The 12,500-nt window shown below is 61.5% G+C and overlaps 2 non-coding genes across 2 annotated transcripts; both read left to right on the top strand.

The window, feature by feature from the left end:
* Positions 1-8,168: 8,168 nt before the first annotated feature.
* On the top strand, positions 8,169-9,983 carry LOC142790608 (small subunit ribosomal RNA). The gene has a single exon (XR_012889638.1). It is a non-coding gene; the product is annotated as a small subunit ribosomal RNA (ribosomal RNA).
* A 1,719-nt stretch (positions 9,984-11,702) lies between these two features.
* Positions 11,703-11,855, top strand: LOC142790658 (5.8S ribosomal RNA). The gene has a single exon (XR_012889678.1). It is a non-coding gene; the product is annotated as a 5.8S ribosomal RNA (ribosomal RNA).
* Positions 11,856-12,500: the final 645 nt, after the last annotated feature.

The raw sequence follows: 12,500 nt of genomic DNA, 5'->3' as shown, positions 1-12,500 counted from the left end.
TTTCTTTGTTTTTTTTTTTGATTTCGCCCCGGCAGACGCGGTTTTTGCGCCGCCCCGGCTGACGCGGTTTTTGCCGCCCCGGCTGACGCAGTTCGGACTTAGCACTTTTCGGCTGTGCCTGGCTGGCGGCCCACTCACTCGATCGCCATGTCTGTTTGCCACAGTTTTCCCGGTGGTGCCGCACCCGGGCTCGCCCCGGCTGACGCAGTTTTCGCGCCGCCCCGGCTGACGCGGTTTCGTGCCGCCCCGGCAGACGCGGTTTTCGCGCCGCCCCGGCTGACGCGGTTTCGTGCCGCCCCGGCAGACGCAGTTCGGACTTAGCACTTTTCGGCTGTGCCTGGCTGGCGGCCCACTCACTCAATCGCCATGTCTGTTTGCCACAGTTTTCCCGGTGGTGCCGCACCCGGGCTCGCCCCGGCTGACGCAGTTTTCGCGCCGCCCCGGCTGACGCGGTTTCGTGCCGCCCCGGCAGACGCGGTTTTCGCGCCGCCCCGGCTGACGCGGTTTCGTGCCGCCCCGGCAGACGCAGTTCGGACTTAGCACTTTTCGGCTGTGCCTGGCTGGCGGCCCACTCACTCGATCGCCATGTCTGTTTGCCACAGTTTTCCCGGTGGTGCCGCACCCGGGCTCGCCCCGGCTGACGCAGTTTTCGCGCCGCCCCGGCTGACGCGGTTTCGTGCCGCCCCGGCAGACGCGGTTTTCGCGCCGCCCCGGCTGACGCGGTTTCGTGCCGCCCCGGCAGACGCAGTTCGGACTTAGCACTTTTCGGCTGTGCCTGGCTGGCGGCCCACTCACTCGATCGCCATGTCTGTTTGCCACAGTTTTCCCGGTGGTGCCGCACCCGGGCTCGCCCCGGCTGACGCAGTTTTCGCGCCGCCCCGGCTGACGCGGTTTCGTGCCGCCCCGGCAGACGCGGTTTTCGCGCCGCCCCGGCTGACGCGGTTTCGTGCCGCCCCGGCAGACGCAGTTCGGACTTAGCACTTTTCGGCTGTGCCTGGCTGGCGGCCCACTCACTCAATCGCCATGTCTGTTTGCCACAGTTTTCCCGGTGGTGCCGCACCCGGGCTCGCCCCGGCTGACGCAGTTTTCGCGCCGCCCCGGCTGACGCGGTTTCGTGCCGCCCCGGCAGACGCGGTTTTCGCGCCGCCCCGGCTGACGCGGTTTCGTGCCGCCCCGGCAGACGCAGTTCGGACTTAGCACTTTTCGGCTGTGCCTGGCTGGCGGCCCACTCACTCGATCGCCATGTCTGTTTGCCACAGTTTTCCCGGTGGTGCCGCACCCGGGCTCGCCCCGGCTGACGCAGTTTTCGCGCCGCCCCGGCTGACGCGGTTTCGTGCCGCCCCGGCAGACGCGGTTTTCGCGCCGCCCCGGCTGACGCGGTTTCGTGCCGCCCCGGCAGACGCAGTTCGGACTTAGCACTTTTCGGCTGTGCCTGGCTGGCGGCCCACTCACTCAATCGCCATGTCTGTTTGCCACAGTTTTCCCGGTGGTGCCGCACCCGGGCTCGCCCCGGCTGACGCAGTTTTCGCGCCGCCCCGGCTGACGCGGTTTCGTGCCGCCCCGGCAGACGCGGTTTTCGCGCCGCCCCGGCTGACGCGGTTTCGTGCCGCCCCGGCAGACGCAGTTCGGACTTAGCACTTTTCGGCTGTGCCTGGCTGGCGGCCCACTCACTCGATCGCCATGTCTGTTTGCCACAGTTTTCCCGGTGGTGCCGCACCCGGGCTCGCCCCGGCAGACGCGTTTTTTTTTTCTTTCGCCCCGGCTGACGCAGTTTTCGCGCCGCCCCGGCTGACGCGGTTTCGTGCCGCCCCGGCAGACGCGGTTTTTTGCGCCGCCCCGGCTGACGCGGTTTTTGCCGCCCCGGCTGACGCAGTTCGGACTTAGCACTTTTCGGCTGTGCCTGGCTGGCGGCCCACTCACTCGATCGCCATGTCTGTTTGCCACAGTTTTCCCGGTGGTGCCGCACCCGGGCTCGCCCCGGCTGACGCAGTTTTCGCGCCGCCCCGGCTGACGCGGTTTCGTGCCGCCCCGGCAGACGCGGTTTTCGCGCCGCCCCGGCTGACGCGGTTTCGTGCCGCCCCGGCAGACGCAGTTCGGACTTAGCACTTTTCGGCTGTGCCTGGCTGGCGGCCCACTCACTCGATCGCCATGTCTGTTTGCCACAGTTTTCCCGGTGGTGCCGCACCCGGGCTCGCCCCGGCTGACGCAGTTTTCGCGCCGCCCCGGCTGACGCGGTTTCGTGCCGCCCCGGCAGACGCGGTTTTCGCGCCGCCCCGGCTGACGCGGTTTCGTGCCGCCCCGGCAGACGCAGTTCGGACTTAGCACTTTTCGGCTGTGCCTGGCTGGCGGCCCACTCACTCGATCGCCATGTCTGTTTGCCACAGTTTTCCCGGTGGTGCCGCACCCGGGCTCGCCCCGGCAGACGCGTTTTTTTTTTCTTTCGCCCCGGCTGACGCAGTTTTCGCGCCGCCCCGGCTGACGCGGTTTCGTGCCGCCCCGGCAGACGCGGTTTTTTTGCGCCGCCCCGGCTGACGCGGTTTTTGCCGCCCCGGCTGACGCAGTTCGGACTTGGCACTTTTTGGCTGAGCCTGGCTGGTGGCCCACTCACTCGATCGCCATGTCTGTTAGCCACAGTTTTCCCGGTGGTGCCGCACCCGGGCTCGCCCCGGCTGACGCAGTTTTCGCGCCGCCCCGGCAGACGCGGTTTTCGCGCCGCCCCGGCTGACGCGGTTTTTGCCGCCCCGGCTGACGCAGTTCGGACTTAGCACTTTTTGGGCTGAGCCTGGCTGGCGGCCCACTCACTCGATCGCCATGTCTGTTTGCCACAGTCTTCCCGGTGGTGCCGCACCCGGGCTCGCCCCGGCAGACGCGTTTTTTTTTTCTTTCGCCCCAGCAGACGTGGTTCCCCCCCCCCCCTTTTCGCTCGCCCCGGCTGACGAGGTTTTCGCGCCGCCCCGGCTGACGCAGTTTTCGCGCCGCCCCGGCTGACGCGGTTTCGTGCCGCCCCGGCTGACGCGGTTTTCGCGCCGCCCCGGCTGACGCGGTTTTTGCGTCGCCCCGGCTGACACGGTTCGGACTTTGCACTTTTCGGCTGTGCCTGGCTGGCGGCCCACTCACTCGATCGCCATGTCTGTTTGCCACAGTTTTCCCGGTGGTGCCGCACCCGGGCTTGCCCCGGCAGACGCGTTTTTTTTTTCTTTCGCCCCGGCTGACGCAGTTTTCGCCCCGCCCCGGCTGACGCGGTTTCGTGCCGCCCCGGCAGACGCGGTTTTTTGCGCCGCCCCGGCTGACGCGGTTTTTGCCGCCCCGGCTGACGCAGTTCGGACTTTGCACTTTTTGGCTGAGCCTGGCTGGCGGCCCACTCACTCGATCGCCATGTCTGTTTGCCACAGTTTTCCCGGTGGTGCCGCACCCGGGCTCGCCCCGGCAGACGCGTTTTTTTTTTTCCTTCGCCCCGGCAGACGTGGTTCCCCCCCCCCCTCCGTCTTTCTTTTTGTTTTTTTTTTCGCCGCGGCTGAAGTGGATTTTTCGGTGCCTCGACGCCCCGGTAGTCGCGGTTTTTCCGTTTCCGCACGGCCCCGGCTGACGCTGCTCGGTCACAGTCGCCTTTTGTGAGGATTGCAGACTTCTTGAGCGCGGGTGTTTTTTTTTGTTGTTGTTGTTGTTTTATTACGCATTCGCTCCAGCAGACGCTGTTTAGACTTTTTGTTTCCTCTTTTATCCTGCGACGAGGTGACGAGGTTTATTCGGTGCCCCGCCGCCCCGGCTGAAGTGATTTTTCCTGTCCCGTGCCGCCCCGGCTGACGCGGTTGGGACTTCGCGTTTGTTCGGCCGCCACGGGTTTTGGCGCACTCGCTCGGTTGCTTGTTGTTGCCACTTGTTGCGAACCCAGGTTTCTTGAGCGAGCGCGGGCGTTTTTTCTTCCTTTCTTTCTTTGTTCTATGTGTTAGCGAATCGGCCTTTAATATCACACGAGGACTCACAACCAACAATTTTCAGTTTGAAGTGTAAAAAATCTGCAGGTGTTGACGTAACTGACTTGCCCCGTACCCTTGAGTACATCCATGAAGTTCTCGTAGTACTACTAAATCGCATTATTCCAAGTGGAGAAATTCCCATAAACTTGCAAACCTCTACACGAAAATCGGTGCGCGTGATAAAGTTGAAAATTATCGTCCGATATCAAATGTGCCTTCTATAACACAAATTCTAGGAAAAAAAAAAAAAACACTTGTTCGCCGTTTTCTGCGCCGTGACTGGCAGCACTCCGGCGAAGCGAAACGGGGTCGATTCGAGCACGATATCGGCGTCTTTCGACGTGCTCGCCGGCGACCGTCGCACGAGTACGTCGCACGAGCGCGTCTGCCGGGGCGCCGTTTGCGAAGCCGACGCAAAAGTGGGAACCGCCGCTCGGATGATCGCCGCTTTCGGCAGAGTGAGTGTTGGCACTCCGGGGAAGCGAAACAGCGTGAATGCGCCCACGAAATCGGCGTATTTTGAAGTGCCCGCCGGCGACCGTCGCACGAGTACGGTAAACCGCGTCAGCCGGGGCGTAGTTCGGGACGCCGACGAAAAAGTGGGAAGCGCAACTCGGATCTTCGCCGTTTTTGCAGGAGTGAGTGGCGGCCCTCCTGCGAGACCAAGAAGCATCGATTCGTGCACGAATTCGGCGCCTTTCGACGTGATCGCCGGCGACCGTCGCTCGAGTAGGGCAAACCGCGTCTGCCGGGGCGGGCTTCGGGACGCCGATGCGAAAGTGGGAAACGCTGCTCGGATGTTCGCCGTTTTTGGCCGAGTGAGTGCTGGCACTCGGGCGAAGCCAAACGGGGCCGATTACGGCACGATATCGGCGTCTTTCGACGTGCCCGGCGGCGACCGTCGCACGAGTACGGTAAACCGCGTCAGCCCGGGCGGAGTTCGGGACGCCGATGCGAAAGTGGAGAACGCCGCTCGGATCTTCGCCGTTTTTGGAGGAGTGAGTGGCGGCACTCCGGAGAAGCCAAGGAGCGCCAATTAGCGCACGATATCGGCGTCTTTCGACGCGCTCGCCGGCGACCGTCGAACGAGTAGGGCAAACCGCGTCTGCCGGGGCGGGGTTTACGACGCCGACGCAAAAGTGGGAACCGCCGCTCGGATGTTGGCCGTTTTTGGCAGAGTGAGTGCTGGCACACCGGCGACGCGAAAGAGCGCGAAAGCGCCCACGAAAGTGGCGTATTTGGACGTGCTTGACGGCGACCGCTGCAGGAGTACAAAAAACCACGTCAGCCGGGGCGAGCGACCCACGGCGGTCTGGGTGCTTATCGCTGCTATTATAGGGGCACCCCGGCAGACGCAGAAAAAAAAAATTTTTTTTCGACCTTCTTTTTTGCTGGTCGAGCTCGGGTAACCCAGGTCGCAATGGGAGCCGCGCACGAAAGCGGCGTCGCGAGACGCGTTCGCGGTCGCTAGTCGCACGAGCTCGGCAACCGCGTCAGCCGGCGCGGAGTTCGGGATGCCGACGGCTAAGTGGGTACCGCTGCTCGGATGTTCGCCGTTTTTGGCCGAGTGAGTGCTGGCACTCCGGCGAAGCGAAACGGGGCCGATTCGGGCACGATATCGGCGTATTTCGACGTGCTCGCCGGCGACCGTCGCACGAGTACGGCAAAGCGCGTCTGCCGGGGCGAGGTTTGCGATGCCGACGAAAAAGTGGGAAGCGCCGCTCGGATCTTCGCCGTTTTTGCAGGAGTGAGTGGCGGCCCTCCTGCGAGACCAAGAAGCATCGACTCGCGCACGATATCGGTGTCTTTCGACGTGCCCGCCGGCCACCGCCGCACGAGTACGGCAAACCGCGTATGCCGGGGTGGGGTTGGCGACGCCGACGCAAAAGTGGGAACCGCCACTAGGATGTTCGCCGTTTTTGGCAGAGTGAGTGCTGGCACTCCGGCGAAGCGAAAGAGCGCGAATGCGCCCACGAAAGTGGCGTGTTTGGACGTGCTTGACGACGACCACCGCAGGAAAACGAAAAACCACGTCAGCCGGGGCGAGCGACCCATGGCGGTCTGGGTGCTTATCGCTGCTATTATAGGGGCACCCCGGCAGACGCAAAAAAAAAAAAATTTTTTTTCGACATTCTTTCTTGCTCGTCGACCTCGGGTGACCCAGGTCGCAGTGGGAGCCGCGCACGAAAGCGGCGTCGCGAGACGGCTTCGCGGTCGCTAGTCGCACGAGCTCGGCAACCGCGTCTGCCGGGGCGGAGTTCGGGACGCCGACGGCTAAGTGGGAACCGCCGCTCGGATGTTCGCCGTTTGTGGCCGAGTGAGTGCTGGCACTCCGGCGAAGCCAAACGGGGCCGATTCCGGCACGATATCGGCGTCTTTCTACGTGCTCGCCGGCGACCGTCGCACGAGTACGGCAAAGTGCGTCTGCCGGGGCGGGGTTTGCGACGCGTACGCAATAGTGAGAACCGTCGCTCGGATGTTCGTCGTCTTTCGCCGAGCCAGTGCTGGCACTCCGGCGAAGCCGAACGGAGCCGATTCGGGCACGATATCGGCGTCTTTCCACGTGCTCGCCGGCGACCGTCGCACGAGTACGGTAAACCGCGTCAGCCGGGGCGGAGTTCGGGACGCCGATGCGAAAGTGGGAAGCGCCGCTCGGATCTTCGCCGTTTTTGGAGGAGTCAGTGGCGGCACTCCGGTGAAGCCAAGGTGCGCCAATTCGCGCACGATATCGGCGTCTTTCGACGTGCCCGCCGGCCACCGTCGCACGAGTACGGCAAACCTCGTCTGCCGGGGCGGGGTTTGCGACGCCGACGCAAAAGTGGGAACCGCCGCTCGGATGTTCGCCGTTTTTGGCAGAGTGAGTGCTGGCACTCCGGCGAAGCGAAAGAGCGTGAATGCGCCCACGAAAGTAGCGTATTTGGACGTGCTTGACGGCGACCGCCGCAGGAGTACGAAAAACCACGTCAGCCGGGGCGAGCGACCCACGGCGGTCTGGGTGCTTATCGCTGCTATTATAGGGGCACCCCGGCAGACGCAGAAAGAAAAAAAAAAAAAAATGGGGACATGGCGTGCGTCACCGTGCGGCTTCGCAGCGTTGCCGAAGTCGCCGAGCCCTTCGACTGAGCCGAACGGCGGACAGGGAACGTTGGTCGGCCGTTCTAACCTGTCGGTGCCACGCCGAGACGTCGTTAAGGAAAACCGCGTCGTGGGCCTCTACGACGCCGTCGAGTCGTTGTACGTTTGGTGTCCAGCGTGTCGGCGGCGAGTAGCGGACACGTCGTTCACGACTTCGGTCTTTCGCAGTCGACGCGAACTTGCGGAGAGTCGTGGTGCCTCACGTTTTCGGCAGAAACCGCGGCGGAATTTTCCCGTGCGTGCGCGCACGACCTCGGTGCTGTGCCGTCAGCGTAGTGTTGCACAAACTCGTGGCCTACCCAAGGTGCGGTACGTTTGCGGCCGTATCCTCGGTGGGAATTTCGTGAGTAGGGTCGCAAATTCTACGACCTCGGCGGGTTTGAGAGCGACGTAGACTTGTGGCACGCTCAACGTGCCACACGTTTCGGGGCACACCCGCGGTGAAATTTTCTCGAGTACGCTCGTATTAGTGCCCAAGGAGGTCTGGGTACTTATCGCTGCTATTATGTGGGGGTTCTCGTGAGCGGCGTACGCGAAAGCGACCGGGTGTCTGATATGCGGCGGGCTTCGGCCTCGTCAAGCGTGTCCTCGGGTCTGCTCCAGGGGAATCCACGGCAGTCGTCTGCAGCCTCATCCGCTTGATGCGTTAGGGGCTGGTTGTCGGACGGTGCCGTTTTACCACGATATCGAGGTGTGTTCCGTGTCGTCCTCGGGCGATTCAGATGCGAAAGCGCCGAAGACGCGGGCGTGACCCGTCGTCTGGCGGCTTTGCAGTCTCGGCTCCGTTGCTAGTTCCGGCCGGTCCACCGACAGTGCAGCGGGCTTGGGCAACCCGCACGGCGCGACCGAGTCGATGCAACGAAAAAGAGCGAGCATGAACGTGCTTCTTGCCGCACGGCTCCCACTCGTCTTTCGGGAAGGTTGTGCCGTAGCGAGCTCGAACGCCGTCATCTCGGAGTGCAAAATAAGCGTGTTGGGGCGCCTGAAGGTGGCCTCCGCCGCACACAGACTGCGTCCGGCCCGCCGAAGGCGAGGACGGACGCGCAGTCGAACGATTACCTGGTTGATCCTGCCAGTAATCATATGCTTGTCTCAAAGATTAAGCCATGCATGTCTAAGTACATGCCGAAATAAGGCGAAACCGCGAATGGCTCATTAAATCAGTTATGGTTCCTTAGATCGTTTCTTCCTACTTGGATAACTGTGGCAATTCTAGAGCTAATACATGCAGTGAGCCTGGAGCCCTTTGGGTAACGGGTGCTTTTATTAGACCAAGATCGATCGGGTTTCGGCCCGTATTGTGTGGTGACTCTGGATAACTTTGTGCTGATCGCATGGCCACGAGCCGGCGACGTTTCTTTCAAGTGTCTGCCTTATCAACTTTCGATGGTAGGTTACTTGCTTACCATGGTTGTTACGGGTAACGGAGAATCAGGGTTCGATTCCGGAGAGGGAGCCTGAGAAACGGCTACCACATCCAAGGAAGGCAGCAGGCGCGCAAATTACCCACTCCCGGCACGGGGAGGTAGTGACGAAAAATAACAATACGGGACTCTTTTGAGGCCCCGTAATTGAAATGAGTACACTCTAAATCCTTTAACGAGGATCAATTGGAGGGCAAGTCTGGTGCCAGCAGCCGCGGTAATTCCAGCTCCAATAGCGTATACTAAAGCTGCTGCGGTTAAAAAGCTCGTAGTTGGATCTCAGTTCCAGACGAGTAGTGCATCTACCCGATGCGACGGCTCGGACTGAACATCATGCCGGTTCTTTCTTGGTGCACTTCATTGTGTGCCTCGAGATGGCCGGTGCTTTTACTTTGAAAAAATTAGAGTGCTCAACGCAGGCGAGTCGCCTGAATAAACTTTCATGGAATAATAGAACAAGACCTCGTTTCTGTTCTGTTGGTTTTTGGAATACGAGGTAATGATTAAGAGGGACGGACGGGGGCATTCGTATTGCGGCGCTAGAGGTGAAATTCTTGGACCGTCGCAAGACGAACTACTGCGAAAGCATTTGCCAAGAATGTTTTCATTGATCAAGAACGAAAGTCAGAGGTTCGAAGGCGATCAGATACCGCCCTAGTTCTGACCATAAACGATGCCAACCAGCGATCCGCCTGAGTTACTCAAATGACTCGGCGGGCAGCTTCCGGGAAACCAAAGTATTTGGGTTCCGGGGGAAGTATGGTTGCAAAGCTGAAACTTAAAGGAATTGACGGAAGGGCACCACCAGGAGTGGAGCCTGCGGCTTAATTTGACTCAACACGGGAAAACTTACCCGGCCCGGACACTGGGAGGATTGACAGATTGAGAGCTCTTTCTTGATTCGGTGGATGGTGGTGCATGGCCGTTCTTAGTTGGTGGAGCGATTTGTCTGGTTAATTCCGATAACGAACGAGACTCTAGCCTATTAAATAGGTGCGGGGTTCCCAGCACCTTACAACCTTCTTAGAGGGACAAGCGGCTCCTAGCCGCACGAAACAGAGCAATAACAGGTCTGTGATGCCCTTAGATGTCCGGGGCCGCACGCGCGCTACACTGAAGGAAGCAGCGTGTCTTTATCCCTGTCTGAAAAGACTGGGTAACCCGTGGAACTTCTTTCGTGATTGGGATAGGGGCTTGCAATTGTTCCCCTTGAACGAGGAATTCCCAGTAAGCGCGAGTCATAAGCTCGCGTTGATTACGTCCCTGCCCTTTGTACACACCGCCCGTCGCTACTACCGATTGAATGATTTAGTGAGGTCTTCGGACCGATGTCCGGCGCGGCCTTTCGGTTGCGCCGGTCTGTTGGAAAGATGACCAAACTTGATCATTTAGAGGAAGTAAAAGTCGTAACAAGGTTTCCGTAGGTGAACCTGCGGAAGGATCATTAACGGATTGTGAAGGGTGAGCGCCTCAGCTGCGTCTGCGCCCGACACTTTCTGCCGCTGACCCCGTTTGGACGCGGGGTCGGCTTTTCCCCACGGGGCTGCCTGAATGTGGAGCGGCACCCCGTGACAAATTGTTGCGCCCAGCGGACGCCAACACCGCGACCTTGGACGGTCGGCCAGGTGGCGGACGCGGGTACAAACGGCGCAACGCACTCATAGGTCGGCTTTCGACCCGCCACTGCACCGTGGCTCGAAGCGCTCGAAATGCGCGACCCGACCGCTGCGGGACCGCCTAGTACTGTAAACAGGAGCGGCGGAGCGCGAACGGCGAGTCGTAGTTACGTCGGTAGAAGGCGAGGCTGCGCGTTCCCGAAACGCCAGCCGAGTGCCCTCCCGACCGTTCGAGCGTGCAAGAACGAGACCCGACAATCGCGCGGCGACTGCCAAGTACGAGAGGAACGGCACAAGCGTCGGCGGTCGGTCAAGGAACTGGCGATGTGACGGGTCCGCTGTGCACCAGTGCATACCGTCCCGCCGTCCGCGGCAAGCGCCTCCGCGTCCTCGGGTGACGGAGGCTGCCGGTCGGTTCTTGCAGGCGAGGGATCTCGCTGGCACTGGTTCGCGTTGACGCGCGGCCGGTCATGGCACGGCGATGCGACGGCCGAGGTGCGCAGTACTCGATGGAGGAACCGCACGCTCCGATGACCGTCCCGCCCTCCGCGGCGTATGCGTACCGACCGTAATGGTTGCAGCAGCGCCGGCCGGCTTTTGAATTCGCCACACGAAACACGGTGCGAGATCGCGGTTAGGGGAGCGTCGACGTTGCCAGGCGTTTTGCTTGCTGCCGAGGGAAAGGCGGCACGGCCACGTCGCGCTCGTCGCGATTAGCGGGTCTGCGCGCTTTGGGAAGGTGCCGCAACGACTTGCCGAAAGAGGAAGCACGGAAGAACGAGGGACTTGGACGTCCCGACAATTGAACGCACTTGCGGCCAGGCCCTTGCTGGCTTCGTTCTTCCGCCTCGAGTAGGCTCGTACGCGGCTCCGGCGCCGAAAGTGGTCCTTGGCACCGACTTCGGTGGACGTGGGAAGTGCCGCGCAAGTACGGCGCGCCTGGCTCCACCTGTTGGCTAAAGTAGGCAGCCGGATCGGCATTTTGGTGTGCGGTGGCAAACCGTGGATGCGAAAAAAGCTTGTGCGATTTCGTGGAACAAAAAGCGGGGGTCCCCCTTTTTATGCGGAGGAGACCGACCCGCCTGCCGTGGTGAACCGCGACGCCACGGTAAAAACGGGAGAGGCTTGTCGATGGGACCGTGCATCCCGCGCTCCACGGAGGCCGGGAGGCGGCCGCCCGAGGAAATGTGTAGCCGTCGAGGCCCGCATCTGCGTGCACTCTTATCCAAATGGGTGTACCGCAGGCATTTTCTGGTTAGGCGGGCCAATGAGAGCGAGCACACAACGATACCTACGGGTCCGGCTTGGAGAACCGGCTTCGACGCCTCCCGAGTATTTATAGAGGGGTGGACCACGAAAGCACTCGCAAGTAGCGAAAGCGAAACGCCGTCCGAAACACACCGTTTGCTCGATTTGCGGCAGCCGAAAAAGGCGCGGCAGAGTTTTGGAGTCCAAGCGTGCGCTGAAAAGCGCCCTTCTTGGCCACTGTTTGGCCGAGTGCCAGAAACGTTTGGTTTTGACTGTACGGAATTGAACAAACACCTTTTCACGACTCTAAGCGGTGGATCACTCGGTTCTCGGGTCGATGAAGAACGCAGCCAGCTGCGAGACTTGGTGTGAATTGCAGGACACACTGAGCACTGATTCTTTGAACGCACATTGCGGCCTTGGGTCTTCCCTTGGCTTCGTCTGTCTGAGGGTCGGATCACATATCAAGAGAGCCTTCGGCGCACAAGGGAACGTGAGCCGTCGACTCGTTTTGACCGCGTCGGCAACACGGACAGCACGCTGAACACCTCACAGCGAGCGCCAACAGCGGCCACTCAAGGGCGAGACGGTGGCGACCGTCGTGCCAGAGCCCAACCGAAACGGGGGCGACCGACTGCATTGAGGATGTGGCACCTCGTTGAGACCGCCGCAGGACTTCGAGTCGGAAGGAAGCCTGCAGGGAAAGTGCGGTCGAGGTTGCGTACTCCTCTCTGCGACCGGGCGCGCAAGAGCTGCGAGAGCCACGGACGCGCAACTTTAACGCACGGTAAACACGAGGAGCGAAAGCCGGCCAGCAAAGCTTCTCCAGCCGTGCGCAAAGTGCGCGAGATCGCAGCCTTGCGTTGCGCTTGTTGCCCTCGAAGTAAGCAGGGTGTCCCGTAGACCGGGCGCTCGAACACGCTGCGGGGCCGTGCCTCCTCCAGGCTTTGCCGCGCGAACAGGGAACGTTCGCGCGCAAAGCGCAGGGAGGTGAGGAGGCTGCGCCCGACGTTTGCGGTTCGCTGCGTACGCGGTTGATGCGGAGAGCACGGCGCGACGACTTGCCGCGAAGCGGAAAAAGTCTCCCGCACGAGTTGGCG

The sequence above is a fragment of the Rhipicephalus microplus genome, unplaced genomic scaffold, assembly GCF_043290135.1.
Source record: "Rhipicephalus microplus isolate Deutch F79 unplaced genomic scaffold, USDA_Rmic scaffold_117, whole genome shotgun sequence".
NCBI lineage: Eukaryota > Metazoa > Arthropoda > Arachnida > Ixodida > Ixodidae > Rhipicephalus > Rhipicephalus microplus.
This window is presented reverse-complemented; position numbering and strand designations above follow the sequence as displayed.